This window comes from Alligator mississippiensis, chromosome 5 (genome assembly GCF_030867095.1).
Source record: "Alligator mississippiensis isolate rAllMis1 chromosome 5, rAllMis1, whole genome shotgun sequence".
Taxonomy (NCBI): Eukaryota; Metazoa; Chordata; order Crocodylia; family Alligatoridae; genus Alligator; species Alligator mississippiensis.
In genome coordinates this window covers 109,574,449-109,593,719 of record NC_081828.1, presented here as the reverse complement: position 1 = coordinate 109,593,719, position 19,271 = coordinate 109,574,449, and positions in this window count along the sequence as shown.

Genomic DNA, 19,271 nt, shown 5'->3' with positions numbered 1-19,271 from the left:
TATGGCATGGGTATGGTATTGGGTACTGCAATTAGCAGGGTTTGATTTTTCTCATGACAGTCTTGTTGCCACAATCCAGTCTTTCCCCAGTCATTATCTTGTACACTGTCCAAGGTTTCACAGTTTTCATATGCAGCAGGTAAGAACCAAAAACTAGCATGTCTTAGACATCACAAGAGGAGTAAGATCCTCCTGTGCCTCCTTGCACTATGTTACAATCTGGCAACCAAGAGAAAGAGATATATGGAGCCAAGGAGAAGCCAACAAGCCTGAAGGTGTCTGACTCTTAAGATAGGTGCTGCTCTGGATGGGAAGGTCCAGCCTAGACCCTTCCTCCCAATGGGGCAAAAACATTCTCACCAGTCTCCATCCATTTTATCCTGTAACTATTGGATGGAAGGTGAAGTGGCTAAACTTAAAGAGAAGGGTTGGAGAGCCAGCAAGATAATGCCTAACCTGTAGCTTACTGGTTTGAAGACTATGCTGGGAAATAGAAGGTAGAAGTTCAAATCCCCTCTAGGTAAGCAGAGCCTACAACTTGTTCTTCTGATTTGGGGGCAATTGCCCTAACCATTAGCCTCTTGAGCTACATGGAAGGGGCTTCTTCTGCCCCCCTTCTCACTTCTGAAAGGTATGTGCAGGCATCTAGGATACAGCCTAGCACTGATACCTGAAGAATAGATTTAAAAATATCCCCATTTTGTAATGATTCCCCATTGACACTATTTCTTGAGATGTGTCAATTAGGCAGTTCTTAATCCATTTAGCATATGTTTTGTTTTGTTTTTTTAGCAATATGCAGAGTTAATTTTTAATCTGAATGTAAAATGGCACCAAATCATACATATTACAAAAACCTAACTGTGTTACATTATACTATTTATTTTGTTACCCACTCTAAAATAATGAAACTCAGAGTGAAATCAGGTTGGACAAGACCTACTTTCTATAAAATCATGTTGACTTGTAGTAGTTATATTCCTAGCCTTGAATTCTTTACTGCTTGGTTCCTGCATCTGCTTTTCCATTATTTTGCCCAGAACTGTTGCCGATCTGATTGCCTTACAGTTACACAAGTCTGTTGACTACCTCATTTTTGACAATTGGCATTGCTCTTCCCGATTTTTCTGAAATTTCTCCAACTAAAAGCCTTCCCTGTTTCCAGAGGATGACCACAGGTCCAGGATTAAAAATAATTGCCTAGGGAAAGAGGCAGGGTGGGGAACAGGAAAGAAGGTATAGGTCACAGATGTAGGAAAAGGGATCCAGGGGGATCATCAGAGAACATCTGGCAGTGCCTATTGTTCCAGAAAGGCATTCAGGAAGTCAATGAATTCCACAAAGAAGTATTGTGCCTGGAGGTAAGAGGTAGCTTTGGAGCAAAAGTAGGCCTCACAGCTGTAGAACCCGCCACCACTGAGCTCCTTGTTCCTCGTGAAGCTGACCACCCAGGAGAGCTCATTAAGTTGAAGAGCAGACACTTAACCTTTACAATCTGCTTGTTGCTCCTGTTCACAGCTAAATAATGTAGCTGTACAAGACAATAAATAGGGTTCTACTAAGTTAAAGTTTTAGGCTACACCCTAAATAATGACTGTAAAGATAATTTTTTTTCAGTATATACACACATTTCATATTAAGTGATTTAGACATTTCTATTTGTTTAATCTATTTTATATAATTTCAGATTTTTACTTTTTATTTCAAAATAGCTGATTCAAAACTAAAATCTGTCAAGTGATGCAAGACATATTACTCTAGGATTAGAAATATTTAACTTCAAAAGTGACTCATTGTAACAGGGCCCTGCCCTGTTACTAGGGGCTTGGGGGAAATCTGAACAGCCCCATACCCCAGAAGCACCTCTGAACATGGTCAACTGGTGCTGCCTTAGTCAAGGGGGGCATGTGCCCCCCAGTGACCAGTCAGTGACCCCCACTGACTGGGGAGGGGTCCCCTGCAGCTGATCCCGCTGATCAGGGGGGTTCCCCCTGCAGCCAATCATGAGGCAGGCGATGGCTCCGGATGATTGCTGCATCCGCTTCTGGGAGTGCAATGGCATTCCACTCCCTGGCCAGAGCTTGCGGGGGGGGGGGGGGGCGGGACAGCTGCACTCCTGCCTGCCCGCCCCCCACCCATTGCCTAAGCAGTAAGCGCAGTGAGCCAGGGTGCACTGGCACTCTCAGGGGGTGCATATGTACCCCTGTGCACCCTCTATGAACCACCACTGCCTCTGCACACCCAACCCAGACCTGGAAGAACTCACTGGAGGCTGAGGAAAAAGGTCCTGGGATGTAGCGAGTCGCTCAGCAAGGGAGCTGACACAGGTGTGGGGACAGAGAGGGTTAGCCACGTAAGCCCAAAGTGGCAAGGATAAAAGACACTGAAAGCAGCCTCAAGGGGCTGCAACTGGTCAGAGAGTAGGCTGCCTGGAGCTACCAGGGGTTAAGCAGCCACCAGAGAGCCCCAGAGCAAGGCTCTTCTGTTTGTTTGTTTGCTTGCTTGATTATTTGGTTTGCTGCACAAGCCTGCAGGCTCTACAAAGCCTCTGAAAGATCAGAGGCAACCAGAAGATGAAGCCTGGAAGAACCACTGGAAGACAATTGAGTGATAGTTCATTTGTTTAACTTCTTTTGCTAGTTTTGCATTGCTAACAAGCCTGGGGTGGCCTCCAGGTGTTATCTACTAGCCTGGCTGCAGGAGAGGCAAGAGACCTGAACAGTGGGTCCTTGGCCAAAGCCAGCAGCAAAAGTAAATCTGGTCAGCTCAACTAGCTTGACCAACCCTTGACATACTCTGCTGTGATCTGCCCAGACTCTGCCCATAGCAACCTATACTCAGGTTATGCTAATTTGCCATATAAAAGAGAGTTTTTCTTCTGGCCATCACAAACAAATAAAAGCCCCTTACTATCCTCAGTTGAAATCAGTAGCCAAAATAATTGAAAAATAGGGTTTAAGAAAAGAAAGCATAATTAGAGCTAACAAAACTAAATTTGTAACTGGAGACATTCATAGTTTTCAACTACTGGATCTCAAATTATAAAAATCCTTTAACTGTATGTAATTGAAATAAGAAGTCTCTTAAAATAATAAGCTGGAGGACCCTTGGGCACTTAAAACAACTAAATAGAATAAGTACTTTTTCCAATGAATGAATTTTCCATTTCACACAAAATCCAATGACTGATTAATAGTGCAGGAGTACAGCATACTCTATTTAGGATGGAGAAGAGTCTTAGTCTATCCAATCCAATCCAATCCAAACCACTTCTCATGGGTAAAGCAGGGTTAGGACATGTTTCAACAACCAGTCCTATACTGATGTTTTTCCATTATTCTGCTCAGATTGGCAAATCACAACAACAATGGGCCCCTGTGGCTTCTTACTTGTGTCCTCCCAGAACACAGGCTTGGTTAGTTTATATCCAACATTTTCAGAACATGGCACAGGTGCCTTCTACTTTTGTACTGTTTGTGCATCTGTTGGCAATTGGGTCTGTTCCAAGATTCTAGTGTTCCTGATTATGCCTGAATACTTTATTTTGAATATCAAACTTCTGTACCCTACTGATACTTCAAGAAAGGGTTTTTAATAGGTAAAATTAAATTACCCAAATTCAAATGGGACCTGCTCATGGGGATTACCATAGGATCTTTAAAGACCACAACAGCTGAGTGTACATCACTATTGTACTAATGTCATTGTTCTTGTTTACTCCAAACACTTTTGAACAATTACTTTTCAAAGGTTATCATCAGCACCTCTGTGCATTCTAAACAAGCTGGTTGAAATCAAAGACTGCTCTTAACCATTGCCTGTCCACTGTTATTGAACCAAGGCAAACATTAGTCAGCAAATTACTTTTCATGGATCTTTCTAAATAATAGCATATCCAGCAGTGCAGTTACCCCAATATCAAACTGGAGTGAGGAATCAATAGTGACATAGGGCAAAAAGTGATATCTATTCATCAAAACCACTTGTTAAGTGATCATTGAAGATTACTTATCCTAAGTCACAGAGGCAAAGATCAGGCATCCTGAATTCTGTCATTCCAAAATGTAACTGCTATTTAGTGAATATACTAATGTGACTTTAAAGAAAAGTGCTTTATGTCTGCTTCCACTATATTTTACTTTATGTAAAAAAATCTCCCCTTAACCATTTCTACTGATAGTGTAAAAACACTTCAGTACTGTATGAGTTCTCTGAAGGTCTGTACATCAGATTTTATATTGTTGATTATTCTCTCACTGTCTGATCTCATTTAATTATTTTATATTATTTTTTTGGTGTGTGTGGCCAGGTGGGGTGAATAATGAAATCTCTCTCCCTGGGACTCGCCTGCCATGCTTTGGAATGATGGAAGAATAAGAAGTTAATTCCCCAAAGAGAGAGGGTGTGGTAAGTCCCCCTAGAAGCAGGATAACAGAAAACTGGTTTATTAACAACTTCCCCACAGGTTGTGGAGCACCCTGGCTCTTCCCACAGCTCATGGTCTCTATTTTCTCCACCACTCTGCAGCCCACTCCCACAAGTCAGTCAACTCCACTCTAGTCCCACTCTCTTCTCTGCGGTACCAGTGGATCCTTTCTGCGTGGGACCTTCTCTCAAACAATAAGTTTCTCCTCTCTTTCTCACCTTCTTACTTCACTGGTCACTGTAGTTACCTACACCCAGTTGACCAGTCTTATCCACAAGCTGCTCCAGTACTGGGTCTGCCACTCCTGGCATCCCTGCTGAATCTCTCCACGCTGTGCCCCAGGGGACAAAGGAAAACTCCTTGCTGTGGACTTAAGTAGCTGCTGGCTCCTAATCAGTTAATATTCACCCCAGGTGCAATCCCCTTCCCAACTGTGTTTATTAAGTAATTAACTTTGCCCTGTCCCTGACCTGACTACTTGCAACTTAGCAATATTAAAGGAACAGGGCTGGCTGTCTTTGCCCTGTTACAGTGTGGTAAGGGAAAGTCAAAGGAAGCATTTCCATCTTCTACCTATCTTCGTGTCACTGATATCCTATTTCCAGGAACTAAACTAATTGCTTCTTGGCCTCTTTAAGGCTCAGATCAAGTGTAGTGGATGTGATCATGGACATCACCATCCCCTTCGATAACTGGCACCAAGCCTTCACTGATTCCAGGGCTCTCAAACCAGAGAAGCATGTCCCACTGGCCAACATCCTGAGGGGCCGCAGCTATGATGTGACAGTCGATGTACTCATCGTGGGAATGCTCGGAGCCTGGGGCCCCCAGCGATGAGAGCATCCTGAATACCTGCGATATCTCCCGCCACTATGCCAAGCTGATGTGCTGCCTCATGGTGTCTGACACCATCTGCTGGTCCCATGACATCTACATCAAAACATCAACATCACGGGCCACCGCCAGTACACTGACCCCAGGAGACCGAATGCCACTAGACCCCAGAGGGTACTGCCTGAACCCCCCTCTGTACATGATGGACTCAGAGGAATATTAAATGATGGACCACTCCACTCCACCCAAAGAGGAACCCCGCGACAAGACTTTTTATAGCCTGAGAAACTTTCTTCAGTCTACACTGTCCACCATTGCAGACCATTGTATGGGTTTGTGTGCAGCTATTTCTCTCTCAGCATTGCGATCACCCTCCCTCCCCCCAGGCTCAGCTGACTAACATTGTACTTCCTGTAACCTAGCTGCATTCTCCTCCTCATGCCCATCCCTCTTATGTTGGTCCCTTGCTTGGGCACTCTGTATTTCCCTTCTGGCTTTGTCATCTTTTTGGTTCATGATTCTTAACATCTACTAATAAAATTCAATCTATGGATGTATGCTTTTGTTAGCTTGAATAGGAAAGGAAAAGCTAAAAGTTTATAAAATATTACATTAGTATACACTGGGGTGGGCAATTATTTAGGCTGGAGGGCTGCTTAATGAGTTTTGGTGCGCTGTTGAGACCTACGAGGATACATCCTTTATTAAACTGCTAGATGCTTCCCCTTGACAGGTGCCCAGCCTCCTTGTCACCATCTTGGGCCTATAAGTCCTGCCCCTAACCCCTGATCTTTGCCACTGGAAGTCCTTCCCTTTTCCCTGAAACTACTTCTTCTGGGAGGGGGTTGCTTATCTGGAAACAATCCTGCCCTGTCACATTGTCCATGACATATGAAGGCCCAAACACCCAACAGCAAACTTTGCTACACTCATCACCATGTTGGTTCCAGGTCTGCCCTCATCACATGGTCCCTGGCATCCGAAGGCCCACCCCTTGACTAGGAAACACTGCCCCTCCACAGGGCCTACCCTTATGGTGCATGGCCTGGCCCTGGGGCCCCAGAAATTCTGCTTGTTAGGTCATCCCTGTGCCGCATGACCTATCAGTTAGCAAGAGATTGTGACCCTTCTAAAAAATCTTCCCCATTGCCCTCAACCAATCAATGTGGGCTGCAGAAGCATCACACCTCCCCAAGAATGATGCCAAACCAATCAGATCAAGAGCCGCACACATAAAATCATTCAGAAGAAATCATTTTAATGAAGTAAAGATTTAAAAAAAATCATATACCAAAAAGCAAACCTACTATAACATATTTTAATGTTATTTCAAAAACATATTTTTGTCCTGATTTGCATGTGTTTGAGTAGTGTGTATAGAGACAATTTCATAATAGCTCAAAATAAAGGCTTACTTTTGTATATGGTGTTGCAGAGGTGTGTGGGGGAGCGTGTGGCTGGGGTGTGGGTGTATGGGCTGCCTGAGTGCTAGATCTTTGGAGCTAGCCAGGGGTGGGTAGGGAGAGGGAGTGGCAGGGGATGCATGCAGCAGACCTTGCCCAGGTGGTGCAGGTGTACTCCATCCCCTCTCCCCTTCAACCTGCAGCTGTCCCTACTGCATTTTGCATGGGGCTGTGCCCTGCCTATTTCCTTGGGGCAGCCCAATTTGTGCTTCCACTTGTACCCACCCCAAAGTTCCCACTTTCACTCACCACACACTCCCAACTGCCCTCGGCCCCAGCCCCAGTTCTGGCCCCGGCCAGTGCACACACCTTCCTGGCAGGGCTGCCTTCCACCCACTTGCCAGCCTGCAGTTGGCTACTGATTATACCAGGTGGACAAAGTGGGTAAAAGGCAAGTAGGATCTGGAACCCTGCACACTGGGACAGGAGCCTCCAGCTGTAGCTTCCCCTCCACCCACCACCATTTCCCTCCTGTCCACTGTTGCTTTCTATCCCTACCTGCTTCCTAAAGCACTGCCACAGGGACAGGAGGAGGAGCCACTGGAGACATGGGGAGCTGAGCATTTTCCCAGGTGCCTGAAGCAGTGGCAGCAGCAGCCCTGTTGGGAAGCTTTGCATGCTGTTTAGGGGTGGGAGTGTGAGCGCAGTGCAGTCCACAGCACCCTGGGTGCAAGTGGTCAGGGCACAGCCCCATGCAAAGTGGGTGTCTGCCCACAGGCTGGATCAAATTAGATGGCAGGCCAAATCAAGCCCAAAGACCATATTTTTCCTACCCCTGGTATATACTGAGGGGGGAAATTTTAGGAAGGAAAATTAATTGCTTGTTACAATGGTCTTGGAAGTCATAATGAGTCTTTCCATGGACTTCAGTGGGTTTGGATTGGGCCATATAGATAAAAAAAACAGACACCTGGTTTGATGCGGCCCTGATTAGACTGGGATATTACATTCATCCAGATGGGATATAGCCATTTACACACTAAGATAAATGGCAATTAAATGAAATTAGCCAGCATTGTTTCAAAGCAAAGTGTTAATTTGAATAATTCACAGGCAGGACATGGAGCTTGGTTGTTTCCAATGTCTGGATTTGATGTGGCACAAAATGATCTGTTACAAATAAAACTGGCTGTCTGTTTCATAGATTTCATAGACATTAGGGACCTTGGAAGATCGAGTCCAGCCCCCTGCCCCAGGGGCAGAAAGTCAGCAGGGGTCATAGGATCCCGGCAAGACAGACATCCAAATTTCTTTTCAAGGTGTTCAACGTAGGTGCTTAAACCACCGCTGGTGGCAGTCTATTGTTGTTAGCCTAGAGGTAGGCAGGCCCTGGCATGGGTGCCAAAGCAAGTCACCCAAAGACATTTTGCTTGGCACACATGCCTCAGGGCAGACAGTAGGGAAGGGGTCAGGGCTGTGCTACCACAACAAGGAGCAGGCCCCTCGTGGCTCTTCCACTGTTCACCCCTGCCATACCAACAACTTACAAGCTGAGGTTGTGGGTGTTTTTGGCCTTCTGCCAACAACAGTAAAGATGTAAATTGAGGAGTCAGTGGGTGACAGACAGGCTGGGGGAGTAGCGGGGCGGGGCAGGTTGAGAAAAAGGGGATTAATGTAGCAGTTAAATAGTGGAGAGGTACCTGGGGAGTCAGATGTCAGGCAGGTTATAATGCATCATAAATCCAGTGTCTATATTTAGTCCATGATTTTTTTATATCCAGGAGGTTGAAGTGAAATTCATAGGCTCATCTCTGAGAAGTGTTTTGTAAGTACCCTTTGAGGATTAGAACTGAAAGATTGTAGAGAGAGAGTAGTTTTCTTGTGAGAAACGTGCCCCCACAGGTAATTCTCATCTTCGATAGATTTCCAGTGTGCATTCTTTCTGGTGCACAGTTGTTGTTTGGTCTCTCCTATGTATTTTCCATAAGGGCATTTGGTGCATTGGATGAGATATATTAAATTTCTGGGGGGTGCAGCTGTAACACACAGGAATGCTGATGGCTCTGTTGTGGGGTGTAGTAATTGGGCGGGTGGTGGAGAAGTGTTGGCAGGTTTTTCAGTTCTTGTCATGGCATGGTCTGGATCCATTCCATGCCACCAAATGGACTTCACTTCATCAACCTCCTGGATACAAGAAATCATGGACTAAATTTACATCTTCACTGACTGCCTGTCTTGCATGCATACCAGCCCAGCCTCTGGCTTCTTTACTATTCATTCCATCCAGGAAGAGCGCACACCAACTGCAGAGGCTTCTTCAGCCTGATGAAGGGTTTGCTAAACTGAAAAGCTTGCAAATTTATTTTTTTTTTGAACTATTTAAGTTGGTCTGAATAACTGAAAGGAACTGGTAGTGATGAAAGAGCACAGAGGAAAGATAAAAGATATGTACTGACACTAGTAAAAAGGATATTGTGTTTGTTTTAAACAAGTCACCATTCGACAAACCAAACCAGCCCCTCCATACACTATTCCCTGGAAACATTCACAAGGCAGACAATTTCAGTTGTTAAAAGGGCAGTTTTCTTTTAACTTAACACATACGCATAGGTTTCAAGAACATTATCTCTTAAGTGCAGAGACTTTTAGCTGAGACAGTTTTTATTAAAAAAAAAAGCTTGATTTAGGAAATTTCAGCCCACACTTACTTTGGGATGAAAGAGCTGAAAGTTAAAACTGGAAATATGATTTAAGGTAATATGATTCCAATAAAATAAGGCTATCAATTACAAAGTAATTGGTCCCATCACTTCTATAAAAAAAGTTTTCTTTTTCACTGCTATTGTTCCCAGCATATTTGTGCTTGAATCTTCCTTAAAGCTCCTTATTATAGGTGACCATTAAACATCTACAGCAATTTTCTGAGCAATATTTCACTACATGTATATTTTTGCCTTCCTAAAATTCCTCCTCTAGTTTTGAGTGGAAAAAATAATACTCTGCATTTCCTATTGTATATACCAGATTTTGATATATGATGCTGTTGTGTTAAAGAGTTCTCCCAAAGTGGCTGCAATTCAGTTTTATGCAAAGCAATATCTGCATGTCAAAGATGTCAAACTCACCTCATATCCTGTGGACTCTGTGGAGCAAGTGGAGGCTGCAGTGAGGTCAGCAGGAATGGAGATTGTAGTAGGGCTAGAATCAGAAGCAATTGGCCACGTGACCATGAGCAAATGGCCACTTAATGAGGCTGAGGTAGTGGAATTGAGAATGGCAGGAGGCCAAGTTGTGGTAGGGTGAGCAGGATTGTATCAACAGCCCTTGCTGTTCCACCTGCTGCTAATGCCCATGTCAAATGGGGTCCCAGAGCCTTGGATCCCATGGCAGGCACTGCCTCCTGCCTAGCAATGCCCCCCAAATTTCCTGGCCCACTAATTGCTCAACAGGACAGATAGAGAGGCTGCACAGGCTGAATTTGATCCATGGGCCATATATTTGGCACCTCAATTGCATGTAATTTGTATTTTAAAGAACAAGTTATGTTGACTTGTTATAAAACTCTATTAAAACTAATGAAATATTCCCAATTTGCACAGTTTAAGCAGAAACCAAATACATATCTATAATATTCCAGATTTCTAATCCCCATGGCGTAAGTGCAGCAAAGTATCAAAATACTTATTAAGCATTTTGGCATCCATCACTAAGGAAAAAAAAACCCACTAGAGAAATGCCAAGGTATTTTAATACAATCATTCTCTTTATTATAAAATACAGATTATAAAACTGTTTATAAATTTAAGATGTCTTTATCATTTCTATTCTATTTTTCTTTATATTTACAGAAAGTTTAACATTTTTTCAAACTAAATGATATATATGTTAACTAAAATCATAACATTAATACCACCAAACATTAAGACCTTCTTTTAACAGGTCTTTTTCCATCATAGAATCAAAGGTAGTAGAATCAGGGCTGAAATGGACCTCAGAAGGGCTTCTGGTCCAACCCCTTGCTCAGGGGTTTATTTGTGATTATTGCAGCACAGATACAATTGCCAAAATTTGAGACAACAGTGAGAATGAAATGAAGAAATACTTGAACATTTTTGCACAAGGAAAAGGAGATTAAGTGTTGCATAAAAGTAGGTTTGGGATAAATTTATGAATCGATTTTTTGGGGTCATTTATTGATTCTTTTAATCATCTCCTAAATGTGCTATATTTCTCCTGTGCATCTAATTAGAATCTTTTTTTGAGTAGCCCTCAAGGACAATCATTTTCAGCTTGATGAGGTCTAGTAATGATAGAGAATGTACATTCGAACAAAAATCTAGAGGATCTGTCACACAGGAACATTGGTAAGAAATAGGAACTTTATTTCCTGTCCAACAAAATCAAGATTTGTGAAGTGAGGTCGTATCTTTTGTTGGTTCAATAAAGATATTACTTCTACACATAAATCTTGTTCCTGGTACCTTGGAGAGTCCAGTGAATATACAACAACAATATTACAGATTCTATAGAAAGCCATATAACCCGACTTAATTTCAAAATTATTTACCTTTGTCACATGAAAAGGGTCAGTATTCACTAGATTCAGTAATTTTGATTGTTAAAGATTCAAAAAAAGCAAAGATTTCAAGTTACAAAGCTAACTTTTTCCATCACCTATGCCTGGGCAAGCAATGCAACAGAGCTGTAAGAAGCAGGTTCTACACCTGTGCCTTGGGAGGCATTAGCAGTGTTTGTTTGCCATTCTTGTACCGCCTCTAAATTGGTGCCTAGGACTGGTGCCCTGGTTGCCCACCCTTATTTATGCAACTGCAGCCCAAGTTAATGAGGTGGAATTTCCTTCTTATTGTAGTTTTAATTCTTGTGCTATAGGGTTCTTTCTTTTTCATTGTTTGTGGTATTTAATAAAGGAACAACAAAATTGTGTAGACATATTATACGTATTACATTTTGATCCATGAATTTCAGTATTAATTTTTGGTTGTTTTTTTTTTAAATCAATTTTTACAAAGTAATAGTTTCTGGATTAAGATTTTTAAAAGTTAGAAGAAGAATGTCTTCTATAATGGATCTTTAAAAGAAAAATAAATGAAAATACAAACAAATAAGCAGAAAGACAGAAAGAAAAAAATACAAGAAATAGCCCATTCACATAAAAATGTAAAGCAAGCACTTAATCTTTGAAAGGTAATACATGAAAAAAGTGCATGGCCAATTTATGAGAATTTGAGCACAATTCATAGATGGAACTTTATAGACTACTTGCCTCACATTGCACAAACCAATATAAATTGCCCTTTCAAAAACTGCTAGAGATTTAAGAGAAAATAGATAGGAAATAAAAGTCAGTGCAAGTCTTCTGGCTTCTCTAGGAGCCTATATCATTTTGGGACTGATCCTGTGAAGTGTCAGATACCTCCCGTGAAGCAATGAACATTCTCAGGTCTTATTTATATTACTCTAGGTGAGAGTAAATGACACTTTGTAGGGGACACTCAGTGTTTATAGGAACTAGACACTACTGCTGACAGACTAGAAGCCATGAAATGCAAGTAGATTAGAGAACTGGTCCAAAGGAAAGCACGCCAATGACAAATGTCACAACATACAATATTCTATACTGCTGTTAGAAAATAAAAATACACAGGAGAGGAACATATTGTTCCTTATTAATGAAACAGAGTGGCATTCCTGGTACTACTACTAATACCCAGATCTTTCCAAAGTAAATAATAAAATAATAATAATTAAAAAAATAGTAATAATGAGCTTTGCACTCCTAATTAACATTTTGTGAGAGGATAGGAGATCACCCTCTGAATATGCAGGAAAAAAAAAAGGGGGGGGCACAAAGATTCCATTTTATGGAGAAAAGAGAAGAATGAAGATGGAACCACTAAAAAAGGCCCTTAGAGATGTCACAACCCAGTGATTTTGGTGCCTCAGCACGGTGGAATTTTCCCGCCACATGAGAGCCTCTTGCAAAGTAAAGGTTTTCTGTTGCAGCAGAAACCCCCCCGTGCAAGAGAGTACCCGCCATTCGAATGCAAATTTGAGTCCCGCTATTGGCCAGCTCTAAATTATTCCTACGTGGCGGCTAGTAATTGGCCTGCTAGCCGTTTAAAATTCCGCACGACTTCTGCCCAAGTCGGAGAACTTTGAGCACGCTGCAGAGTGCTTCAAAAAGAGATCTGACTTGCGGCTGAGCTGATCGATAGACTGATCACCTATCGATTCTTCTCCCCGTCACCGAGCGCAATCCCAGACGTACCCTATTCCCGCCGGCTTGATTTGTAGACGGATGAGCTAGCCTGAGCCTTATCAGCTGGAACAACTGACATAGTTGTTCAGACGACCGGACCGTTTTCATCGCAATCACAAGCGATGTAAGTAAAGTTTTACAACCATAAAGCTTTCTCGGCCTCTCTATTCACCAGCCCGCCCGATGAACGAGCAATTATTAGATCACCTCGAGTCGGCTCTGGCCGTCTGAGACAAGAGATTACTGAGAGAGGTAGGAGGAGAATAAATAGATGTCAGATTTGCAAAGGCCAAGGTGAAGTCAGGATGTCAAGAGGAAGGGTGTGTTCAGTGCTGATGAAAGCAATGAAAAGGCCAGGAACATACTGGTGAAGTAAACAGATGAAGTAAATGCCATGAAATTTGGCCTAAAAGAAATTGTTAGGAACATTGATAGTGCATTTCCAGTTGATTGGAGAGGCTAAAAGCTGAAGTGGAGTGATCTGGGTGTTGAAAGAAGTGAACAAAATTGGTTCCTTCAAATGTTTAGAAATGGAAGAAATACATTGTGACAGTAGGAAAGTCAGAAGTGGGGAGGTGGCAAAAGTCAGGTAGAAAAGAGGAAAGGCTACTCAGAATCACTGATATGGGAACATTACTCTTTCTATAAAATTAATTACCTATGTTTGTACATGCAGACTGAAAGTCTGCTTTTCTAACCATATTTCCACTTTGTAAGTACGTTATTATGAATATTACAGTGAATGACCAATAAATTACATTCCTAATGCACTTTAAGCTTTTAAAATAAAGCAGCAGCAGCAATAGGTTCCCCCTTAAATAAGCCAGCATTGTTTATTGCCAGTCAATATTGCTCTTTTAGAAAAGTTTTGTTTTATTTTATTTTGTTTTGGTCTGTACACTTCAAGGGGTATCACTTGGAACTGGACCATAGTATGATATGCCATTTCTTGATTATTTGCTTATTTGGAATGAATCAGTTCATAAATCCATTTCTTCGTAAACCCTGTAAAAATTGGCTGAAATGTGAGTATGTTTGAGCTACAACTGATTAATACAGTGAGGTAATGAGACTCTTTCTGATTGATTTAAATGGATCTTGAAGATGCATGGCAATTTATGGATTGATCGGTTAGTGAATGTTCAACAAAATAAATGAGTGACCAACCTATTAAAAAGTAAAAATTCCAGTAAATATGTTCATTATTAATTCAAAATACTCTAGTAAGAGTGACATTTAAAAATAAATATACGGTTGGCTTCTACTTATTTTTATGGTGATGTATTATGTCCTTTAATGTTACATTATGTGTGTTAAATAATTCATTTAAAAATTAATACAACGTTGGCCCCACTAAAGATGCAGGAATTTAAAATGAAATGGGTTCATTTGAACTAGCTCCAAGATTTTACTTGTTTACATGTATATCACCTTCTTAAAAATGCCAGGAAGTAAATGTGGTGGACATCCTGCAGTTTGGAAACTCTTGGTCTGTATCAGAAGAGCTAAATTCTGCCTTAAAGTGCACATGAGAAACCTTACAACAAGCTTTGTGTACAATCTGCCTTAAGCCCCAATTCAGCAAAATGCTCAAGTATGTATATCAGTGCTCTGTGGGGGGAGCTAGCATCTTAGTTAACATTTAGGAAGGTTAACATTTTATATTTCCTAAGGGAGATGGTGTATGAGGCTCATTCCTCTACATTAATGTTAGCTGTGTTTTGCTATCTTTGTTTTAAGAGAGAAAGCTGCCATCTTTTGAGCAGCTGATACAAAGAATGCCTGATGTTTTTTCTAGACAAAGATAAACTTGGGACAGTTTCACAGTTGATTAAATAATTGGCTAATTGAACAAATAATGTTTGTAAATGTTTGTAAAGAGAATATGAAATCCTAAGTAAATTACCCTATGTCTTATTATGCTATAAAGCATGTTAATATTGATTGATTTGTGAATATACATGCAGTTTGCCTTAATAGTGAAATATATTAAGTAGCCAAGTTAATATTTACTTAGTGGAAGGTTCAATGGAATATTGTCATTCATTTGTTCTATTTTTCTTTCTTTCTTTATTATTATTACTTTTAAATATGCCTTTGATTGGCAAAGCATTTTCCATTATCACTTGATTATGGTGTATAAAAGGTTTCTCACAAAAGAAACAAAGCAAAGCAAAGCAAAGCAAAACAAGGAAACAACCCCCTCCACTTCCCAACCCCCCCCCCTCCCCCCCCAAAAACAGGAAAGTCAGATGAATACTATGAATCTGCTGTTTTTTTAAATGTGTTAAGTAGCAGGGTATTTTTGTTAAATTTGAGTTTCCTCCATGATATGCAATGTTGACCTCAGATGTATTTTAATTTAAAAATATGGGTCTAGCTATATATGAAATTAAAACTTCCTTCCTTAAATTATTCCCATTCAATCTGCTCTCTAGGCACAACAGCTGTGCTGCTTACATGCTAACATGTACTACACACACAACTTCAAAATCCCATCCCTATGCCTATTACTACACTTGTTCAGCAAATGTTCATGTAAATAAATATAGTCTTTGGATGCTACCATAGTGCTATACAGTTATCTAATAGAATGACAATCAGAGGCCAGATATTCAGTCAATATTATTAATAGTTCATTATAGCTGGAGTGACTCCAGTGAAGCTATACAGAAAGATACTAGCTTGGGATTTGCCCTCAAATTTACACTGAACACTTCCAGACTACAGGAGACAAAGCAAAGCACAGCATGGCATAAGCACAGCAAAGAACAACGTTATTTTAGCTATTCTTCTTATTTTTCATGGCTTCGTGTGGACATAACTTTGGCTGTAGAAGTGTTGCTCAATATTTCAAGGTTTTTGGATTTTTTGATAGTCTTTCCTGTCCTCTCTCTTCTTTATAGGGAAATGTTTCAAATGTTGCAAGTGTTAGCTCTGTAAAAGAGCTGTAATTGGTTTGGATGCATTCTTCATTATCAATTTCTGCTTGGCTGAATTTTGCAACATCTATAAACATTTTTTTCCCTTTGCCACATAAGGTCTCATCCTATAAAGTGCTGAGCACTTATTATAAAATGTTACTTCCGCATAACTTGTAGTAAAACCAGTAAGGTTCAGGACGTCCCACTTTTTGTGTGATGAGCTGCATTGGAGCTTAAATGTCCCTTCTAAATGCATTAGAAGTCATAAATATCTTCATGTAGAAAAATCAGAACTAAAATATTTTATGACTACCTGAGGGATATAAAATTAATTCCCAAAGTATTAACCATTTAATTTTTTTTTTCGATAAATGGGACGGCTTTATACAAGTTGTCTGAATCCTGAAGTATTACAATGCCATATGTATAACAGCAACCAGCAACACAAGATTTTGAAATGCTCTTTGGGATGTATGCCTCTGGCTATTTAAGGTTAGCCTGTGGCTTAGTCACATGACAAACTACAGTAATGAATTTTACACATCCTCCTTACCAAGGAAACCTACAGGCCTGCTTCATGATGTATTTTACAACTGACTGCCAAATGATTTCCATATTACAATTCAAAGCAGCAGCAGCAGCAGCAGCAAAAAAATCTACCGACCAAATTAAGAAAGCAATAATTACTCATTCCCTCTGCTGTGGTTTTGTTTATGTGTAACATAACTTTGTGGCTGAGAATCAGATAAACATCACAAGCACAAGTGCTTTAATGTTCATCTTCAGTGTCATACTTTCAAGTTAGCAGAGACAGCAGTTGTTTAGGATTGGGACTGCTATTATAAACCATACCCATAAGTCGCATAATGAAAACACACAAAGCCATAGCTAGTTTTTTTAGCTCTAAATATCATTACTTTATTAGCAGTTTTTTTTTATTATACTTTTATAAGCTAAGTCTTTACTCTAATTTACAGAAGGATGAACTGAGAGAAAATAAGCAAATCGCCAAAGATAACATTGGTATTTAGAATATATGTACTTTAAGCCATTAACAGACATTAAAAAAGGAGGCACAATGGGATTTGGTGTGTGATCTCAACAATTATGCTTCCTGAAGTGCCACATATATATGGCAGGAGATACAATTGTGGGATCAAGAATCAGATCCTACTATACCATATTGCTTGTGCAGGGGGAGCTAGGATCATGATCCTGGCACCAAGGGCAAATCATGCCTGACCAACCTGACTGCCTTCTGTGATGAAGTGACGGTCTCTGTGGATATGGTATACCTTGACTTTAGCAAGGCTTTTGCTACAGTCTCCTACAACATTCTCACAGGCAAGCTAAAGAAGTATGGTTGGATGAATGAACTTTAAGGTGAATAGAAAACCAGCTGGATCATCAGACTTAGAGGGTAGTAATCAATTACTCGATTGTGATCAGTGCTCAATGGCTAGTTGGCATCTAGTATCAAGTGGAGTGCCACAGGGGTTGGTCCTGTTTTGTTCAATAACTTCATAAATGATCTGAAAGAGTAAATTGGACCCTCAGCAAGTTTACAGATGGCACCAAGCTAAGGGGAGTAGTAGATGTGCTGGAAAGTAGGGATAAGATTCAGAGAGACCTAGACAAATTAGAAGATTGGACGAAAATAAATGTCATGGGGTTCAATAAGGACAAGTACTTAGGGCAGAAAAATCCCATGCACTGGTACAGGCTGGGGACTGACTGGCTGGGCAGCAGCTCCACAGAAAAGGACCTGGGGGCTACAGCGGACAACAATCTGAATATGAGGTAAAAATATGTCCTTGTTCTGAAGAAAGCTAATTGCGTACAGGGCTTCATTAATGGCATTGCCAGCAGATTGAGGGTATTACCAGGCTTAATATTAGATTTTAGGTAGTGGCACTGAATTCATAAATGTTTGAACAAGAATAATCTACTCTCAGAAGACTGCATTTATTAAGCACTGCACATTGCAACTTCATACACATGACAAAGAGCAACAGAAAAGCTTTGCCTAAACCAAGAGACAGCCCTGTAAGACACAATGATAACACACACAACTTAGCATAAATTAAAATGCAACACGATACGCCAAAAAGACAACAGAAAGCCTTGCATAGGTCTTACATAATCCTGAGGGCAGAGTGATTTCTGGCAGCCAGAAAGTCCTTCGGGGGGGGGGGTCTGCAAGTCTTCTTAGATGATGAGGAGGAGCTCCTATAGGCCACATTTTTGCTTGGGTTTTTATAGGCTAATCTGCACCTCCTTTTCTCCATTGGGTGCCTTGACCGTAACATGCTTTTCTCCCTCCCTCATGTAGTGCATACCCCTCATGACTCTCATGTATTCAGTGTCTCTGTCTCTTCTCAGGTTTTCCAGACTCTCACCCATTACAGGTTCTGCTTTGAAATGTAAATGCAGTTTGCTTTCTTTGGTCACACTAGATCAAGCAGTCTAGGCCCCTCCCCTGATACCTTAGGTCTGTCACGTAGCCTCAGACCACATTTGTGATAAGTGTACCAGGTCTTTGCCAACAAGTGAAGTAATTATTTCCCTCTATTCTGCACTGGTGAGGCCACACCTGTAGTACTGTGTCCAGTTTTGGGTCCCCCAGAATGGAAAGGATGTGGACAAGTTGGAGAAAGTCCAGTGGAGGGCAATGGAAATGGTTAGGGCACATGACTTCTGACGAGAGGCTGAGGGAACTGGGCTTATTTAGTCTGCAGAAGAGAAGACCAAGGAGGCATTTGATAGCAACCTTTAACTGCCAGAAAGATGGTTCCGAAGAGGAGCTAGATTGATCTCAACAGTGGCAGATGACAGAACAAGAACAAGTGGTCTCAAGTTGTAGAAAGAGTTTTTCCTAATATCTAATCCAAATGTCCCTTGCTCACTAGGAGGATAGTGAAGCACTGCAACAGGTTACTCAGGGAGGACGTGGAATCTCCATTCTTGGAGGTTTTTAAGACTCTGCTAGACAAAGACTTGGCTGGGAGGATCTAGTTGGGGGCAGCCCTGCTTTGATCAAAGGTTTGAATTAGATTACCTCCTGAGGTCCCTTCTAACTATAATTTTCTATGATTCTATTATATGACTCTTCAACATGATATACTGTATATATATTCTGTGTAAAAATATATTATACAACAAGCCAAACACAGTATAAGTGTATAAAGTGTTTGGGTTTTTTTTAAATAAAAAGCATTCTATTATGTATAATTAACAACCCACTTACCCTGTCATTTAAGCATCAGTAAAAGTATTTAAGCTTTGAGAACTGCAGCTCTCACTGATAACACTTGAGCTACAGACTCTGACAGCAGTGGAAGCTTCTGATGGCTTAGATGCATTTAATTTAGGAAGTATTATTCACTGCCTCCTCCTCCATCACC